At 41.4% G+C, this 20,540-nt stretch overlaps 1 protein-coding gene across 1 annotated transcript in view; it reads left to right on the forward strand.

Annotated features, from left to right (window-relative positions):
• Positions 1-20,540, forward strand: part of LOC308400233 (ephrin type-B receptor 1-like) — a 150,689-nt gene that overhangs the window by 26,238 nt on the left and 103,911 nt on the right. The gene's annotated exons all lie outside the window — the stretch shown is intronic.

Below are 20,540 nucleotides of genomic sequence, written 5' to 3' on the forward strand. Positions count from 1 at the left end.
GGAAAGGTTTTTACCTCTTTTAGGATTTAAGCCTGCAGTCACTCCACTATCACATTATGGTCTAGTGTATTTGATAGCATGTGGTTGCACACTGACATGAGCGGACTTCACGCTGTGCGAGCATGTGTCTCTTAGCCACTGTGCACATTCTGCGTTAGCATAAGGTGTCTGCCCGAGCCAGCGGATGTCTCTCAGGCTGGCTTTCTATGGAAAACCTGTCGACAGATTGACCTGCTGATAGATTAAGACTGTCGGGGGAGATACAGCACAGGCCTGGAGGCATGCGGTCAGCTGATATCTTTTTCTCTCTTTGTTCATTTCCGTCTTTCTCGAGCTGTCTCCGGGGAGACAAGCGGAGACACATGCTGACATGTGATAAACAGATCTGTGACTAATGGTCTGCTTTAATAGAATACAAATGAGATGATTAAACAACCTCTTTTATGCCAAGAAAATAAACTCCGCTGACGAAATAATGCTTGAAGCTGGATTCTGTTGGTTTTTCATTATATAATCATATTCTGTCTGTATACTGAGCGATGCCATATCAATAACAGAAATGAGCAAGTTTTGTTTTTGCAAAGTTATGATCAGGACACACTCTCACTAAAATTAATTATATATTTATGTTCAAGTTACCTTGTCAGTCACATTTTTCCTAATAATTCTTCAAATTGCAAAGTTCTTTTTGTTTGTTTTTTGCCCTGTTGTTTCTTCTGGAAAACCTACCTAGACTACAGCTGTGTTCTAATTATCCAATATATAGTATTTGCTACACTAACTAGTAAACAAGTGGAGACAGCTGTTGCGTTTCACTACATGATTGCACACTGCTACATAATTATGCATTGGATATTCGTAATTATTTCTCTGGCTAAAACAACAGCAGAACGTGTCCCCTCTACTTATCACACAATTGGAGAACAAATGGGCTTATCTGTTGACTGAGGCTGGAATTACACTTGCTCGCGGACACACCGATCCAGTAGTCGGCTCTTATTTTACTTTTTCACTCTGCTCGTACACACTACACGTGCTACGTAAGGCACACTCTAATTAGATTGGGAAAAAAAACTGTGCGGCAGCAGGTGATTTTATCCCTGGCCTTCGTCTCTGTGGCAATGGGCAATGTTTCTGGGCTTTCAGTGTACAGATACATTCAAAAATGCTAACATTATCAGACCATAGCTATAGTCTTCAAAACTGGTTTGCGGCAAATGCAAAACCTCTTTTGTTCTCCACACAGAAGTGTGCATGCATGCAACCAAAGCTTGCTCAGACACGATTGGTTGATGTAACTCGGGCTATAAGTGGACTACAAACTGAAACCAGAAGACCAGAAACCTCAGGACTTCCCATCAGATTCTGCATATTTACAGGGATTACTCTGTACACTGATGTTTCAGCGATAACGTCAGTGTACCTCCCCCACCTGCACATAAAGAAGCAACATTTGTCACTCAAAATACTACTACTACTGCTGAAAGTAATAATAATAATATAAATAATAATAATAATAAAGAAATGTTCACTGTTTCTCCGTTCTCACATCAGTCTGTGCATTTACAAACAGCTTTTTTTTTCTTTTCCCATTCAGTTGCTTGTGTCTTCCATTTATAGACTAGACCAGAGAAGGCTCGAGAACTTGTTGTTCACCTGACTAGAAATAAACATTTTCCACGAAGCAGTAGGCGTACTATTGTTAATCCACTGAGTAATCTTTGGTCAGTTTGTTTTCTTCCATAACAGCTCTGCAGTTATCTTCTTTCAGACTGACGTCCTCAAATGTGTTTCGTTTTGTCTTGTATATACAATTGTAAAAAGTCTGGACTCCATATAAAAAAAGACAGAATGCAGTCTATTTGAACATGAAATATTCACAACCAATTTTCATTAAAACATGGCAACAACAAGTAAACAAACAAACAAACAAAAACCTGCTGACAACTATTACTGTACTGGACCAGGAACAGACAGCGAACATAGTTCATCAGTGCTTTCATTTAGAAATGCCACTTCCTTCTCCGGGAACAAGCTTATCAAAGGTGGACCGAGGTGAAGTGGGAAAATGTCCTGTGGTCTGAGTGGTCGATATTTATCAAAATGTTTATTTATGCTTGTTATCGGGCTCGTTATCGCACTTCACAAAACACTCAATGAGATCACACTGGGCTACATCAGTGCGCCTGCCACAAATGATATTTACACGTATTGGAGTGCCACATGTGGCCGAAGAGGCAACATTCTGCACTTATTACAACAACATGAAGCTGTAGTAATAGTCTGGTTAAACTGGCCTATTTTTGTCCAGAGCTATCAGCCTGTCAGACTTGGTAATCAGCTGCAAACTTAACCTGAAGACAGAGTGAAAAATAGGGAAAACACTCAGTTTAGCTGTTGGGTGTCCTCAGATTTCCAGTGCTGTGTTTAATGAGTAGTTGATGCAACACCGTGTTAAACATGCCCTCTTTTCAAAATGTGCTGCTGGCATCAAATTCAAAATGATACATTTTTGACTAAAAAACAACATTTCCGAGTTTCAGCATTTGATGTGTAATATGTGTTGGAGTTTTAATGATCTGCAAATCATTTTGTTTTTATGTACATTTCACCATTCAGCTCTAAAATGCCTGATCGGGCTAAGGCTGGTTTTAGGTTATTTGAAGAATCCATTTAATGCTGTGATTCTTCATACAAAGATCTGTGACTGTAGACTTGGCTGAACGGTTTGGCTGCCTGTTGCCTTCATAGTGCTTATGTGCATTTTTCAGTACATATTGTCACTCTCTACATTGCCTTCTCAGCGCACTTACTTACGTAAACTTAAGAAGCTGTAATGCTGCGGGTGCGTTCTTCTTTGAAGGAGATGAGCTTGTGTGCGACGCAGTGTAGATGCACTGCAGACACAATTCACACAGTGGCCTATTTCCTTTCAGCCTGTTTCCACACAGCCACAGAGCTCTTTTCTTTCAGGTTCCTTTGGGTCACAAGTCACATCTGACAGATTCCTGTGTGGGTTTTAAATTATCAGTTGACATGTAAAAAGGCAAAAGAAAATATTAAGTAGACATACATTTGTTTAAGAATGATTTCATAAAAATGTGAGGGGATTAGGGCTTTGATGTTAGGGCTTGGAGATGACACGTCGGCGTCTGAAACTGCCAATTCTTCAGAGCGTAGCTCGCAATTCTGCCTCGTTTGATTTTGTGTCCCACTCATCTTTCATTTGTGACTGACAGCGCAAAGACACACATTGAAAAACCTTGGAACCCTCTCGGTACTCTCAAAGCCCTGCTGGAGTTTGTCACGTAGTTTTGGGGAGTTTGTGAGCTTTTGTAACTGTTGATGTAGCTGACACATTTACATTACACTGAGACTCAAACTAAACTTAAATATGAGCTTACTTGAAGTACGTTAGATGATTTAGAGTTTGGATTAGCGATGTAAAAGCATTTCCTTTAGCTGAAGATTGGATAGTGCTAACATATTTTTCATACAGTCTGCCAGCTTGTATTACTTTTGGACGTGCTGATTTGATTTCTAATAAACGGGTCTTAAAATTCCCTTTAAAAGATATGTCACACTACCACGAAGCACAAGGTGAACTTTTCAAAGCTACCTGATTTCTTATTGCTGCTAGACACCTCACATTTTGCATCATAAGTCATTTGCATGAATCAATTATCGTAATGGTTGCTAATCGATTTTCTGACAGCTATTTGAATTATGGTTCCAGGTTTAGTGACAGTGCTTTTTTTTCCTTATTAAATCAAAATAATACAAATAGAATATGCTAATAGCTTTATTGTGTTATTTTCTGAAAGGGAGACTCTCATTTTGTTATTTCTTTATAATTTTGTTAACCAGCCCGTGAACAGTAGCATTGTGTGTTTTGTGGCTCCGGAGAAGATTTGTCAGCTTTGAAAAAATAACCCTGATCATGTACAGTGTCTGGGCTTGCAGAAGTGCATTTATACCAGGAAGCCTAGGCTCTTGTATGCATTATGGATGAGCAAGATTTTTATGAGAGACTAAAATTCTCTCTAAAGTTTTTATCTCAGGGGCTTAGGTTTGAACGTCAGGCATATAAAGAAGAAAGTGTGTACTTTATTGTACTTTATTGAGCCCCGTGGGGAAATTGCTCTCTGCATTTAACCCATTCACTCAGTGAAGCAGTGGGCAGCCATTGGGCGCCCGGGGAGCAGTGTGTAGGGACGGTACCTTGCTCAGGGGTACCTCAGGGTAGCTGTTAAGGGGAATCGAACCCCCGACCTTCCGATCATGGGGCAACCACTCTACCTACTGAGCTATCCCTGCCCTAAAAGACCGTATTACTCATTAAAATGAAACAGTAGGCTAAGAAGGAGAAACTGATTCTCTAAATAAATGAATATTAATTGCACTGCTGAACTTGTTCATTGATATCACCTCACAGCAAGATGCCTCTCTATTTAAAACCACTTGTCAGCTGGAGCCTTTCTGCGTGGAGTTTGCACGTTCTTCTTGTTCCTGCATCGTTTTCATCTGCATGCTTTGGTTGAAAAACTGAGGATTCTCGAGTTAACCTAACATATAGGATTTAATGTGAGTGCGTGGCTTTCAAGAAATCCAGCTCCTGTCCTTTACCACTCCAGATAGACTCCGGACCTGTCACTTTTACCCCTAGATTGGTACATCTTGGTTTTGTAGTGCACACTCAGTACAAATGAAGCCAAGCCAAGCCAACACCAACCACTGACCAGCGTGCTAAACTCAGGAATAAATATGCATTACAGTAACATAAATAGAATTCTAAGACAAAATAAAAGCATCAAAGACAATTCAGAATCAGAATCAGAATGGGGTTTATTAACAAATGTTGAGCAGGTTTACAACATTAGGAAATTGCTGCGGTGCTTCAGTGCAAACATAGTGTCATAAATAGCACTTAAATAGACATGGAAAAAAATAAAAGTAGGGATAAGAATTAAAAGTGCTACGTGGGAAGATATGTGCATGAGATATACATGAGATATATACATGAGAATAAGAATTAAGAGTGCTACGTTGAAAGATATATACATGAGTGCAGGTGGTGATCAGTGCCTGTTACGTCCCTCTGCAGCTTTTAATCGTCTCAGTGTTTTCAGCTGGTGCTAATTGGCCACACCTAGTCAGGTGTGGATAAAAGCATACCTGAGGCAAGCTTTCCGGCAGTGCACTAGTCTTTGCCTTGGTGGCACCAGCCATTTTAGCTAACCTGGTTTTCCATTTTAGGATGAAACCTCTTCTCACCCACACTCTGTTATTCATCTCCTTTTTTTTATGTTGCGGCTTTTGAGCCGGGTCGTAACATAAGTGGTGGCACGTCCGGGATATTTGGACATTTTAGTGGAGACTGAATGTCAGTTTGTTTTGCTTTTAAGTGGGTGAGTGATGGTGTTCACTGTAATTGAGCAAACTCCCTTTAGTTAGTGTGTTTCAGCTGGGTGGCTGTGCTGCCCTTCCATCGAAGCACTTGTTTGTTGTTTTGCTTTATTGTTTTAGTTTATTGTGTTTGGTGGCTATCCTGGGTGGGGGTACGCTTCAGGGTTTGGTGGGAGACTGTACCCCGGTCTGCTGCCTATCCTTGAGTTTGCGTTTAAAGGTGCCTCGAGCCCGGTACACCACTGAAGACTAGACGGGTAAAGTTTTATTGTTTTTTAGCATTTTAGGATGGGAGTTGCACATAGTAAATCAGTGGCACCAAACTTGGTAGGAGGTTTGAGACCATTCTTGATTATGGTCTGTAGCTGAGGCAGGTAGGCTGTTTTTAAGTTGGCATTGTGTGCACACCCTGTGTGTGCATATGTCAGTGTGGATGGATGCTAATGAGATCCTTGTGAGGTGAGTGTTTTGTGCTGTGACCTTTAGTGTTGTGGGGAATATGGCTATTTTGTTGGATCACTTGTGAGTGTTGTTGGCCAGGTGATGGCAATAACACTGTGGGGTGCTGAGCCACCCTTGATGTGATCATTGTGTGGCCATAGCTCTCCATTTTGTGGTTGGTCACTAGTATGCTTGATTTACTGAACTTTTTGGATTAAAGTAACTTGTTGTGGTATAGGCCCACTTGTATGTGACTGTTTGTGTGGTGGAGACAACAGATCACTTAGTTGTGATTATTTGTTGCTACTTTTGGTTGTGTGTTGTAGCAGATCAGGTAATCATTTTGGGTTTGTGACTGTTGTGCTCCTTTGTGTTGGTCACATGTTACTTTTTGTCTGTTCAGTGTGGCAACTTCAAATCCTCATGCCCATCCATGCTTAGAGATGCCAACTATAACGTGAACACTGCTTCTGTTAGCTTTAACTTTTATTCCAGGTTTGTGGGTCAAGGAACTGAAGGCTTCAGAGGGGCTTTTAATAAATTTAAGGGTCCTAGAGGAACCCTTTTAAGGGAGGAGGTGTTACGTCCCTCTGCAGCTTTTAATCGTCTCAGTGTTTTCAGCTGGTGCTAATTGGCCACACCTAGTCAGGTGTGGATAAAAGCATACCTGAGGCAAGCTTTCCGGCAGTGCACTAGTCTTTGCCTTGGTGGCACCAGCCATTTTAGCCAACCTGGTTTTCCATTTTAGGATGAAACCTCTTCTCACCCACACTCTGTTATTCATCTCCTTTTTTTTATGTTGCGGCTTTTGAGCCGGGTCGTAACAGTGCCAAACATGGAATGATGCAGTGAACACAGCGTAGGGTCATGTGTTAGTGGCGGGTACAGTCATATGGTTATTGTTCATGTGTCCAACAGCAGAGGGGAAGAAACTGTTCTTATGGCGAGAGGTTCTGGTGCGAATGGACCGGAGCCTCCTGCCTGAGGGGAGCAGGTCAAACAGACTGTGTCCAGGGTGAGAAGGGTCAGCTGAGATCCAAGCTGCACGCCGCAATGTCCTGGAGGTGTACAGGTCCTGCAAAGATGGGAGTCTGCAGCCAGTCACCTTCTCAGCAGAGCGCACAACACGCTGCAGTCTCTGTTTGTCCCTGATAGTGGCTCCAGCGTACCACACGGTGATGGAGGAGGTGAGGATGGACTCGATGATTGCAGTGTAGAACTGCATCATCGTCCGTGTTGGCAGGTTGAATTTCTTCAGCTGCCTCAGGAAGTACATCCTCTGCTGGGCTTTCTTGATGACGGAGGTGATGGTGGGCTCCCACTTCAGGTCCTGGGTGATGGTGGTACCCAGGAAGCGGAATGAGTCCACAGAGGTGATGGGGCTGTCAGTCAGGATGATGGGGGGGAGTGGGGCTATGTGCTTCCTGAAGTCCACAATAATCTCCACTGTCTTCTGGGCATTCAGCACCAGGTTGTTGTGGCTGCACCAGGACACCAGACGTTCAACCTCCCTCCTGTAGGCAGACTCGTCCCCGTCCGAGATGAGTCCAATAACGGTGGTGTCATCTGCAAACTTGATTAGCTTGACAGACTGGTGGGTGGAGGTGCAGCAGTTGGTGTACAGGGAGAAGAGCAGAGGAGAAAGAACACAGCCCTGAGGGGAGCCGGTGCTGATGGTCCGGGAGTCCGAGACATTCTTTCCCAGCCTCACATGCTGCTTCCTGTCCGTCAGTAAGTCAGTAATCCACCGGCAGATGGGATCAGGCACATTCATCTGGGAAAGCTTGTCTCGGAGATGGTCTGGAAGGATGGTGTTGAAAGCAGAGCTGAAGTCCACAAACAGGATCCTGGCGTAGGTTCCTGGGGAGTCCAGATGCTGCAGGATGAAGTGTAGGGCCATGTTGATGGCGTCGTCTACAGACCTGTTGGCTCTATATGCAAACTGCAGGGGGTCCAGGAGGGGGGCCGTGAGGGTCCTGAGATGGGAGAGAACTAGGCGCTCAAAAGACTTCATGACCACAGATGTCAGAGCCACGGGTCTGTAGTCATTTAGTCCAGTGATCCTAGGTTTCTTGGGGACAGGGATTATGGTGGAGGAATTGCAGGAATTAAACATGATTAAAACAATAAAATAAAGAATAAAATCAACAGCTCATACTGTGTAGAAGCAAAACAACATTAAAACTGAAAGAAAAAAAACTCACATAAATGAACATATTTGTCACGTATTTAAAGTTTTATCTGGAAGTTTAAAAACTGCTGAAACTACAGTCCCTTACATGACCACTTGAGGCTGTCTCTCAACTGTCTTTTATGGCGTATTTTTGCACCTAGCCTATCCAGTCTTTCAGTGATGACGTGATGAATCCTGCTTCCGGGCCCAAACTACTCTGTGTTTGATAAGACATGTTTTAATGCTTTGTATCTTGTTCTATTTAATCTCAACAAGCCCCTAAAAACAGTCAGTGATCACTGTCGGACTCTCTTGGTTTTTATTACCACTATTCATTTTAAAGCTCAGTTTTTAAAAACTTACGATGTAACTACAGCCCAGCCCATGCAGCAGTATATTAATGACTAACCTCGTATTGTGGATGGATTACCTCAGTTGTTCTCCTCACTGAGGTTTGGTCCGTTTACATCCTGCCAAGCGATTGCATTTGTCCCTAACCATCGGGAACCCTCACATTAACTTTTATCGAGTGGAAAAATTTTTTTAGTGTTCGTCCTCCAGCTTTACTGTTACTGTTTATACTAACATAGCTGTGTCGCTAGTGATCGTGTAGCACATCATTATATACCAGGTAGTCCAACTTCAGTAACCCTACAAACGTCACTGCTGTTTAGTTTTCTGTCTTCATTTATGTCAGAAGTGATAGCAGAGCTGTACGTCTTAATTTTTTTTGGTAGAGCAGCAAGACTGATCATTTTATTAAAGATGAAAGAATTTGGAAAGTTTTTCAACTTTCAGTAATGCCACCGTGATCGTTTGACTTTGGGACCTGCAGTGTAGTTTGGGCTCAGACACGGCTAATGACGTCAGACTTAAAGACCGGATTATATGGCTTGCTGTTTGGTTAAAAAGATTTTTTGGGGGCCAGATTGGGCAACTGCAAACTGGGTTTAGGTGTTAACCCCCCCCGAAAACTGCTGTTAGTATATTTAAACTCAGTGAGAAAATTGCGCGATAAAATGTGGGAACTCAAAAAATATAGGAAGGAGACGATTTTGATGGACTTTACTGCTAAGTGATTTAAAAAGTTTTTGTGCTTCGTATTAAACTGAACTGTGTTTAAAAAACAGTGAAACCTTTGTAAAACTAACACCTGTTAGATCACCTATTTTGGACTTATGCTCACTTGCTACTTTGCCCCATTTAGTCAGTCTGGTACTGGGTGTACAGCCCCTTGCTGACAAAGCTAGCTCCTATTGGCTGGAAATTTAGCACTCCACTCTCCAAAAATGGGCTCTTCTGTCTGGACAAACCAAGGTGGTAACAGCCATAAACTGAGCCTTCAGAACTGGAGTTCACAATGACTACCTCTGCCCTTTATGTACAATCTATACTTTCATGAAATGCCTCTAACAGTCTCCTTTTTTCTAGCTTCATACATAATTCATAAAGATTTAAAATATTCCGTTAAGTCTTCAACAACCAGCAATCATACACGCTAACAAAGTGTAGACACAATCATCCTTCTGAAGCGCTGCCTGTTCACCATATGTCCCATGGTGAATATATAACCTTTAATTTGTAATATATTATCCTCACTTGAGCCCCCTCGTGTAGCCCTCTGAATTATCCATCCCATCAATGCACCGAACAGCGATCCATGATGTGGCATCCACACTCGCTCTCCTTAAAATCGCAGTGTGTCAGCAAGAGGCCTGCTCCCCTTGTGTTAGTCACAAAGGCACAAAGGAGTCTGCCACAGTGACAGACTGGATGCTTCACACGGCGCTTGTGCCTCTGAGCGAGCGAGCGTGCTCATTTGCGTGCGCGCGGCTCTTTTTGTGGCGGTGGCAGTTTCATGCTAAGTTTCTTCCAGAGAAAGAGAGAAAGACAGCCATCATTGGGGCTCAGTTCTAAAAATAATACCCCAGTATGTCTTTGTACTGTTGTGCCATTCCTATTTTCTAAAGACAATAAGTTATTTATTTATTTATTTTACAGTGACTAGCAGAGCCCGGTGTCTAAAAACTCAATATGTTGCACTTATATTTATAGTGCCATTCCTCTGCTTTGACAAGCCATCATGTTTTGGTGAAGCACAATAAATTTTCTGCGTTTTAAAGGGCCCCGTTTGACTGTGTTGTATTGAATTATCCAACATATAATATGTCTCGGTGACAAGCCATCAAACTAAAGAAATCCAACATTACAGAAGTGGTGGCGGCAGCATTTCCCAACTCTTTGTGGCAGCATCACGGTCAGAGCTGTAAGTTGTCAAAATATGCAAGTATAAAGGGGGATTTAGGGGCCTTTTTTCAGCTTCTACAAGGCTGCGACTGAAGGTTTCTCTTAGACAGTGATAATGCTGTAGTTTTGCAGCAGTGACGAACGTGCTCTCTTTCATCAAGTGAAATCATGACACCACAAATTTTCTAGGTCAAGGCTGTTGACAGTGTGAGTGGGAAAAGAGAGGAGAGGTGAAATCAAAGGGTGAGGAAGAGACGTAAAGGGAAAAGCGAGAGGAAGACACGAAGACCAAAGTCTGAGACTGAGATTGACTACGTGCGTGTGTGTGTGTTTTCATGTGCGTCAGCTCCGTTGTTCCTTTTAACACAGCGGCCCCGTGCTTCCATTCACGACAACAACGTGTCAGCAAGAAAAATGAAACAACAGGAGAAAAAAAGCAGCCTGATACCACCGAAGCATTGGTTACACTTGTGCACACATCTAATCCCAAGTATCTGCTCCTGTGAGGCTTTGTGGACTCACTTGGCCTCAAAATGTCCACCTTGTATTTCTCTCTGCTTTTCTTTTATTATCAGATTACTGGTTCACTACCTGTGGTTGAGCAGTCTTCTGTTCTCTGTAGCTGCTGTTGGATTTCCAGCCACTTGGAGGAGCAGTTACTGCTTTCAAATGTATTTCTGTCCACATAGCAACATAAATTTTAATATGGCTTTAGCTAGTTTAACTATGCTTTTCATCAACTCGCAAGTGAAGCATCTTGTAGCCAGCTGGTACAACGTGTCCTTTCTATGGTGAGGGGAAGATAAAGACGAGGTTTATTGAAGGTCAACAACCTCTTTATTTAAAACCATGCTACAGTATGACAACTATGTGTAGCATTATACTGTAAAAGGTAAAATGGCCTGTATTTGTATAGCGCTTTACTTAGTCTCCAAGGACCCCAAAGCGCTTTACACTACATTCAGTCATTCACCCATTTATACAGTGGTGATGGCAAGCTACATTGTAGCCAGTGGCGGTCCTAGCCTGTTTGGCGCCCTGGGCGAACACTCCCCCCCCCCCCCCCCCCCCCCCCCACACACACACACACAGACAAAACATATTAAGGATTGTACATTAACATAAAGCTGTTGCACACACACACACATATGAAGAGAGAGAGAGTATGCATAGTATGCAAACGGCTACCAAACAGCCATCATAATTCGTCATACAATGGGAACAGGGCAAATCAGCAATTGACAATGACTACTAAATATTAAAATCTGTAACATAATGTATTATTTGATTTAATTGAGACTTTAAATCATCAAACTGTAAATTTTAAATTGTTATTGATCCCTTTATATTAGTCCTAAAGTGTATATTTATTTTCTTACTCTTCTTATATATATTGTTTGTTTACTTGCACTGCTGTAACTGGAGCCTCGCCTTTACTGGACTGTAGCGGAGATGACAATAAATTTTACTTTGACTTCAGCAGCGAGCAGGTGCACCGAGGGCTCTCGCGCTCACTTTTCGTGTATAGAATTTCGGAAAAAAATCGGTGCAAATTATAAGTCTGTATTATACCGGCAACGGAAGGTTGCCGGTTCAAGTGAATAGCAAAGTGAATAGCAACGATGTTAACCCTACTAATGCCATAAGCACCTCCCAGCTTAATAATTGCATAGCTACTGCCTTATCCCATAGCTAGTGTAGCATTAGCTAAATTGGCTAATGTAGCTTCACCTAATGCTACTAACTCATTGTTTCACTATGCGGGTAAATTTATGCAAGTTTCCCAAAATATCTAAGTCTCATATCTTAATGAGATTCAAAATCAATATTTGGGTACGACCTCAAGTTTTATCCCTCCATAAGAGTTAACGTATTGCATAGTATTATGAATTAGCTGAGGTGACACGTAGCAGAAAGCCAGAACCACAGTGGGCACAAATCTGTCACTCAAAGCACCCACGCCTCTAATAATACATCATTTTAAGCAATAACAAAGTGTAAATGATGAGTTATTTAAAAAATAAAATCCTGTCCACATAGCCCATTTTTGACACCAATCAAAAATGAGAGAATTAGCTAAAGAGATCAGTTTTTATTTTTGCTTTAAAGTAGGCATTTAAAATAGAAGCTAGTGGAAAGAGAAGTGACCAGTAGATTTCATTGAGGTTGGTAGTAAATTGCAAGCCTGTCCTTTTTCCAGTGTCACTGCTGGAAACATGCGATCAAAGCTCGCTAACATTACTTGTCCTAAAAAAATATCTGATACTGATTGTTTTTATTATTGAGACATAAAACCTCAAAGCTAAGGTGTTACACGTGAGAAAGGATTTGGGTTTTTTTCTCTTTAATAGCAGATCACAGATAATCCTTATTTATAATAAATGAGCAGCAGGTGCACTTCAAAACATTATAACAGACCAGGTCAGCAACATCCGGCCAATGCTTTACAATAAAACATTAAGTAGACGCAGGACACTCTCAACACTCTGCTCTGTGACGCTTTCCTCACTTTAGGTTAATGACTTTCTCTTCAAATATATTGCACATTGTTCACCTGCTCAGAATCTTTGTGCAATAAATTACTTTTATGAAGAGGAATGTAGGTTCTTCAATTACCTTCCTTTGAAAGGAGGTTTCGGTGTGCATAAATAAGCGCGGAGCTGACAGTAGCAGACACCAAAAATACTCTAAGGGGTGAAGCACCTAATTTAGCAACTAAGAAACTGGAGAGCAAAAGCTAAAATCCATAAAGAGGAATCCAGCAACCTCGAGCGGAACTTTGACACGGTGATATTTTATCATCGAGGCAGCTCTTGACACAAACACACCTTCAGTAATAAAGTGTCACTAAAGGAAATGGGGAAGTGAGCCAAGGAAGTCATGAGGTCTGTCGTCTCAGGTTTTGAAGTGAATTCATTACGCACAAAGAGAGATGCTCGGCTGGATACAAATATTCAGATATTTTTAAATAGATTTATAATATGAATAACATCTTAATAAGCATAAAAGTTCAGCTAATGGCCATTAGGTTGGTATTCATCACTAGCATAATGCCAGCCTGCGGGATGTATGCTCAAAAAATGAAAACACTGCTGTGCCAGATGTGACTGTGAACACAAATAAATACAAATTGTACATTTTCTTACCTGTGACTCGAAAAATCATGGCTTAGGTTTGATCTTATGGAGTGCTCAGTGCTCATCTAACCAGTTAGTATCTCTTAAAACTGCATCTGAAACAATATCCACGTGACATGACGGCGTTATGCTGTTGTTGCAGCATTTCAATTTTGTCTCCCACATCTGCGTCTCCTCGTGTAGCCCTACTGTTGTTGCACCATTCTGCCTGTTTTTGCTGATAGATTGTGCTTTTGAGCTGCTGAGCAGACTCTTTTAAGACAACAAGGTCAGCCCATTAGGCAGTGCTTCAGAGCGATGTTGAATGTGTCGAATGTGGGGATTATTGGGTGAGACTTTGCAGGCTGTGTACACTCACTGCGAAGTGAGTTTAGCTCAAGGGGACTCCATGCAGATAAGAGCAGTTTTTATACACCAGAGTATAATAATAAGCTCCTGTGGGCTTAATAGAGAAAATTGTGTTTGGCAGGGGCTAAATCTTGATAACACTAAAATGTACTTAGTTTTGTTCTTTCTTTCTTTTTTTTTGTTGTTGTTATGAGTCGAGCCTGGCTTTTTGTTTAGCTGTTCATTGAGTGCTTAAATTTAATTATAACATTTCCTGTGGAGAGGCAAATGTTTGCCCTGGTTTTGTGTGTGGAGTTTTTCAGATTTTCAGAGCACTGTTCACTGTCTTATAATTGTCTTTGTAATTGATTTTGGGGGCATATGAGGTTCAATTAAAGCAAAAGAAAAGCTGCTCTGCGTGACTCCTGCGCAGGCTGTGTACTTTTGAGTGCTCACATATGCCTATATATCTATTTATATTTGAGTTAGTGCACATCATCTTCTCAAAGTGTGCTATACCGACTGAGTTGTCCTTCTGTGACACTGTGTCGTTTCACTTGAACGCCTGATCGGTCCATCTCTCCAGGCAGTATGACGTCTTCCTCCCCAGGAGGGCTTTTAGCGTGCGTTAGTCGTGTGTGCGCGTGTGCGCGTCAGCGTGTTATTTTGCTGTGCTTCCTTAACTGTGAGTATGACACACCCAGCTGTACCTTCTGGCTTTCTTTGAGATACACATAGGAACACACTTGTGTGTCTTTGTGAGGACTCTTAGAACCTGGTATCACCATGTTTGTCCCCAGGACTGTCAGTGGAGCTGTTTTTATGACATAATAGCTTCCTGGTTGATTTTTTTTTTTTTTTTTTAAATCATTAGTGTTTTAAAACTAAAAAAACATTCCTGTTAAGCCTTCCAGTGCCCATCCTGGTCTTCATTAATACTTCAATTTAGATTCTAAAGTTTCTTTGGTCTAATGTTAATATTTGTTTTTATTTCATAGGTTACACCTTGTGGATGCAGACAGACAAATATCCTTTTGACTGACCTATTCTATTTCTTGTATAGATTTAACTTATGGGTTTTCCATAAAAGAACAGATTTATTTTTTTTGTCTAAACCAGCAGTCCCCAACCCTTTTTTGCGCGACGGACCAGTTAATGTCTGATAATATTTTCACGGACCGGCCTTTAAGGTGTCACGGATAAATACAACAAAATAAAACAAGTGCCAGTAACAAAAAAAAGAAGATTTATTCATAACACATGGGAAAAAACCCAGGGAAACTGAGTTAACGATAAAAATGATAAAAACCAATAAAAACACTGAAAACCATAAATTTCACACCCGAGCCTCAACTCTCGCGATCCAGTACCAAACGAATCATGGACTGGTACCGGTCCGTGGCCCGGAAGTTGGGGACCACTGATCTAATCCAAAGAACAACTGAGAAAAAAACCCTCTACTAAGTCCAAAATATAAATCTACAAGAATAATTCTACATTTATTATTCAGCACAGAATAAAAACCTGTCGTATGGCTAAAATCCTGTCTTTGACCCATTGATGGTACAGAATAATATACAAATGAAGCCATCATAGATGCACATTATGTCTGACTTCATTATGTCTGCCTGTAGTTTGCCTCAGACAAAACACTTTTGTTGATGAGTTTTGTCAAACATTTGGGTCGTTCTGCATTTCAGAAAGGAGGATTATTCAGGGTATGCTCATAAGCTAACAACTTGTGACAGTAAGTTGTTAGTTTCACAGAAAGCGCTGCACTTCACTGAGATGGTACTCTTGAGGTTTCATAACTGGACTTCACATGGCTGACGTCATTGTAGCTACCTCCATCTTTTATACCATCTGAGTCATTCATCCGGTACGACCACAGCAGTCTTTAAGGAGACTTTGATTTGCAAGTCCACGAAATCAGAACAACGTGATTGGGCAGCTGTGCTGATGGTGTGTGAGCCCAGTCCCCAAATGGCGCTCAAAGGTATGGTTGGTTTCATGTGCAATTTACAGAAGTTGCCTGGTGCAGTCCATTCATTTCAAAATCAAGCGCAAAAAAACATCCTCTTTTTTGGCATTAAATATCAGCGCAGTTGATATTAAATTGTGTGATGTGAATGTTAGTAAATTAGTTTGTGCGCTTGATTTAAATAGTCCCCTCCCTATTTTGGGCTTTAAGAAAGGAGCTCCCAGAAATACATATGTAACTGGGGCAGCTGCCTAAATTTCAAGGATCTCCACCTCTTACATGCAGTCTTGTAAATCTAGACCCTAGTGAGGTAAACACATCGATACAACCCCCTTGGCCCCTTACCAAAACAATTACCAACTCTCAAAACTGCCCTTTGAAGTTGAGACATGTGTGCCATCAGTGCTATAGGGAGGTGCCACATATATGTGCGCACACTGCCATGTGAATCGGGACTAACTGCAGTCTTTGGGCAGTAGGACACACTATGCCAATTAGCAGAAGATGAACTAACCACACTTCCCATTTGACCACTGGTACGCACACATAAAGAAAGAGAGGGAAAGAAAAGGTTGCAAAACAGGGAAATTACTTCTAATCCGGGGGCCTGTGATGAAAATACTTTTAACTTCTCCCTCGTGGGCCACAACAAGGATTTAACAACCTCTTTGACTGCTACTATATCGCACAGATTTACCTGCTGTTTCCTCTGCTGTAAAATGGCTTTTGCTTTCGTTCAGCGGTGTACAGGGCTGGTTGAAGAGCTGCACCACTGCGGGGGAGGAAGGCACACTGCGATCACAACCTCCAATATGTCAAAAGTAATTAGGCTGTTCGGCGAGTATACCCTATTATGTGCAGAGAGGTGTGTGCTGTTAATTAGACTGATGAGGAGATTCTCTAATAAGCCCAGCATAGACCATCAAACACATGTCTCGTTTTGTTCTGATTAGACTTCTTTTCTCATTGAAACTGGGAATTCGCAAAGCATGTTTGCTAATGCACTGCAGTTTATTAAGTGGTTTTGTGCAAATATATGAATGATTAGTGAAGTATTGATCGGTCTGTTGAAAGAAGTTTAATAGGCAAATATTGTGGTATTTGATAGTTAATAGAGGCCACATAATTATAGCTTCCTTGCTGTTCCTTGTCAGACTTAACAGGATGTTAAATATGTTTTGGTTTTTCGACTGTTGACGGACAAAACAAGTCATCATGGGATGAACTGTCGAGATTTAATTTGAATGTTGCACCAATCTAAAGTGATTCGCTCTATATTTACATGCATGCTTATCTTCAAGCACTGCTTTGTAATCATTTTGCAGTGAGCAAGACAAAATGGCATAAAATGATGAATTGCAGGGACCCACAGGTGTTTCTGGGTGCAAAAGTACAATCAATTTTTCAATAAATGCATTTGCCAATGAAGTCTGTGGGTAGAATGCTAACCTTTCCTGTGAGTGTGCCACTAAAACCTTCCTTTAAAGCAGGTTGGTGGTAAGTGTGGTGCCAATGCAGTGCCACCGTATTCAATTCTTAAAGCAAAGCCTTGAATAAGGTCCCTTGTTGCAAGACTTTGCTGGAAGGTAAGGCTGCATGAGCCATTCCAACATCTCTTCTGTCATTATTGTGGATTTGTCTCATTGTGTCTTTTTTTTTCTTCTTTTCAGTTTTTTTCCCACCTAAACTTCAAAGTTTCTTGCAGGTAAAAATATGCATGGTAGAAATAAACTGCTGTAGATCACTCTTTGAAAATCTTTGTTGACAGCGTGCCACTAAACGCACTGAAGCTACAAATTAGACAGTGACACTTGTCGTCGTTTAAATGAGCTTTGGTCCAAGAATTTGATAGTCGGCTACATTTTTCGCGTGACAAGCGTTTCATTTCCCAAAACGACCTTCTCTCCCAAGGGAGAGAGCTGAAAAAGGGGGTTCTGCTTTAATTAGGCTAGCTCGCTCGCAAAACATAAAAAAACAACAAAAAGAGTGGAGTAGTGGAGGGATGAAAGATGGAGAGCTAGAATGCAGGAGAGGATGAAGGTGCGGAAAGTGTGAGGAGGAGGAGAGCAGATAATGAGAGGCAGGGTGACAGTATGAAAGAGTGCAAGAGGAAGAGAGCGTGTCAAGAATCAAGGGGGGGTTGTTTGCCTGCGGCCGCCTCATGGTGTGATGTCGCTGAATCTTCTCACCGTGTTTTATTACAAGGGGCTCGGTGTTGGGGTCGGTCTTGTCAGCATGTCAGCTAGCTTATGTTGGCTCGTGCGTCTCGGCGTGTCCGCTCGCACCGTGTCAACGTTCATTTTTGCATGCAGTGGCTGAGTTCATGCCACGAGTGACACAGGAGATAAGAAGGAACCCAACTTACCTACATAACGGCGGGGTGGGGCTCGGCGGTTTCTCTTGTTCCACTTCCTCTGAGAGCAACACGGAGCACCTTTAATGATTTGAATAAGTCTACCCCCCAGTTTGCTGCGGTCATGGTCAACTATATTTCCTGTAACACGCGTTAGTTACCAGGAAAGTGGAGTGGCATAAAAATTTCAGGCATGCTTTCCATTACACTGGTTTGCTGCAGACTTTACACGAGGGTCAGTTTGTCATCAGCTTTAAGATCCTTTATTTTAAATACTATTTTTCCTTCGTTCTTTATGTTGCTTTCTATTTACAGTATTGCAGTAACATTATTTGTTGACATGCTAAATATTTAATGAAATATATCTGTCATTCTCCAATTTCACAGCTCGCCAGGCTTTGCATTCATGCGACAGGGCAATACATAAAACTGATTCTTAGAGCTGCTCACATAGCCATTTTTCGCCATTAACACAGTGGGATCTATAGCATGAAGACGTATTATGACCTGTTTAACAGCGAGCGTTGCCATCTGGGCTTTGCTGTCGTGTAGCTTTGCTTACGGCGACTCTCGCGCTGTAATTCTTGGGTTTCTTTGTTGCAATGTGAGAAGGTACGGTCAGCGTTGTGAAGTGTGTTACTGTGTCGGTGTGTCACCCAGCAGTGATTTAATCGGCGTGCCAGGAAAAAAAATGGAGGTTAGAGCTGATGGTGTAGTTTCAGTGGGACGCATGAAGTCATTAGTAACATCCAGATCAGCTGAACGCTACTTCCATACATTCGCCTAATGAAGTCGTTTATTTGATTGCTGTTGCCGCTGCTGACTTATTACACCTGTATGCAATTATTCTTTAATATATGCTAACTGCCAATTTGAGGCAGCAACATGTTAAATTGATGCAATCATTTATTTCTGAAAAGGAATTACAGTTTTAAAAAATGCGCATAAAATCACCAGATATGCATACAACAGTGTGTGTGTGTGTGTGTGTGTGTGTGTGTGTGTGTGTGTGTGTGTGTGTGCGCGCGCGCGGGTTTCTTTGCATTTTCTTTTTTTTAGCAGGAAATTAAATCACTGGTGAATCAAAGAACATGGTTACAGGGATGCAAAAGTCATATGAAAGTGTGGTATTGTCAGAGAGAAGCAGAAAGAAGTCCTGCTTATTGATTTACACCAATGCTCTTAATGACTGCATAGCACACCCACAAAAGTCAAAATAAATAGCTTCCATGGCTTCCTGGATATCTTCTAATGCTGTTGATGAATATTTTTTTGCCTCTTATTCAAAAAAAGCTCTTACAAATCTGCCTTTCTAAAAAATATTATTATTATTATTATTATTATTTATTAGATTTTAAGGTTTTCAAATGCAAAATCCTTCGAGGCAAATCTTGCCACTTTTCCATCTTGGCAACAGCTCTGGGCTCTTCTGTCAGGCCATTATTTTTTCTGCCAAGCATGTAGTTGCGTCAGAGCAAGAACACAACTGGACATGTTTGCTCTTATAAAGAGGACCAGCAGATTTTGTTTTACACTAGTCCTGGGTTATGTGTTTGGTGTTACCCAAAGATTTCCCCCTCAGGATTCTTTCAATGACAAGTCTTTCTGGTTATATTTTAAAATTTTGTTTTCTTTTATTTTCTTGAATAGTCAGGCCCCATCTTATCTTAAAGACCTTGTAATGTCACATCTCACCAGTAGAGCACTTTTGTCATGGGCTGCTGGATTACTTGTTTTCTAGAGTATTTACAAGTAGAATGGGAGGCAGAGCCTTTGGCTTTCAGGGCCTCTCCTGTGGAAACAGCTTTCAGTTTGGATTCAGGATTAAGATTCGGTTTAAAACATTCCTTTTTAATAAAGCTTATAGTTAGGGCTTGATCTGGTGACCCAGATCCCTCCCTTAGTCATCATGCTGAAATAGGCCTAGGCTGCTTTGGGTTCCCATGTTCCACTGAATGTTTCTTCTTCAATTACTTCTTTTTATACTTTCTACCTCTGTACACACCACTCTGTATTTAATCATTAGTTATTATTAATCTCTGGTTCTTTCTCATAGTGTGTCTTTAGTCCTGATTCCTCCCATCACATCCAACTAGTTGCAGCAGATGGTTACCCCTCCCTGAGCCTTGTTCTGCTGTAGGTTACTTCCTGTTAAAAGGGATTTTTTTCCTTCCCACTGTCACCGAGTGCTTGCTCATAGGGTGTCATCTGATTTTGGGGGTTTATTTGTATTGAGGTGACGGTTGTTGTGATTTGGTGCCTTACAAATACAAGTGAATTGAGTTGAATATATCTGCTAACTTCATTGTGTCCTTAATTATATTCTACTAACAGTTCTAGTTCTGGTGCATTTGCCTCATTCAGTGGTTAACTCTGAATTTCAATCTACAACTAGAAAATCAAAGAAAACACAAAAGTCCAATTTCCCATTCGGGACTTGGGAATGGTTTCATTTTCAGTGACAGTTATATTATA

The sequence above is a fragment of the Rhamphochromis sp. 'chilingali' genome (genome assembly GCF_963969265.1).
Source record: "Rhamphochromis sp. 'chilingali' genome assembly, chromosome: 7".
NCBI classification, from domain to species: Eukaryota; Metazoa; Chordata; class Actinopteri; order Cichliformes; family Cichlidae; genus Rhamphochromis; species Rhamphochromis sp. 'chilingali'.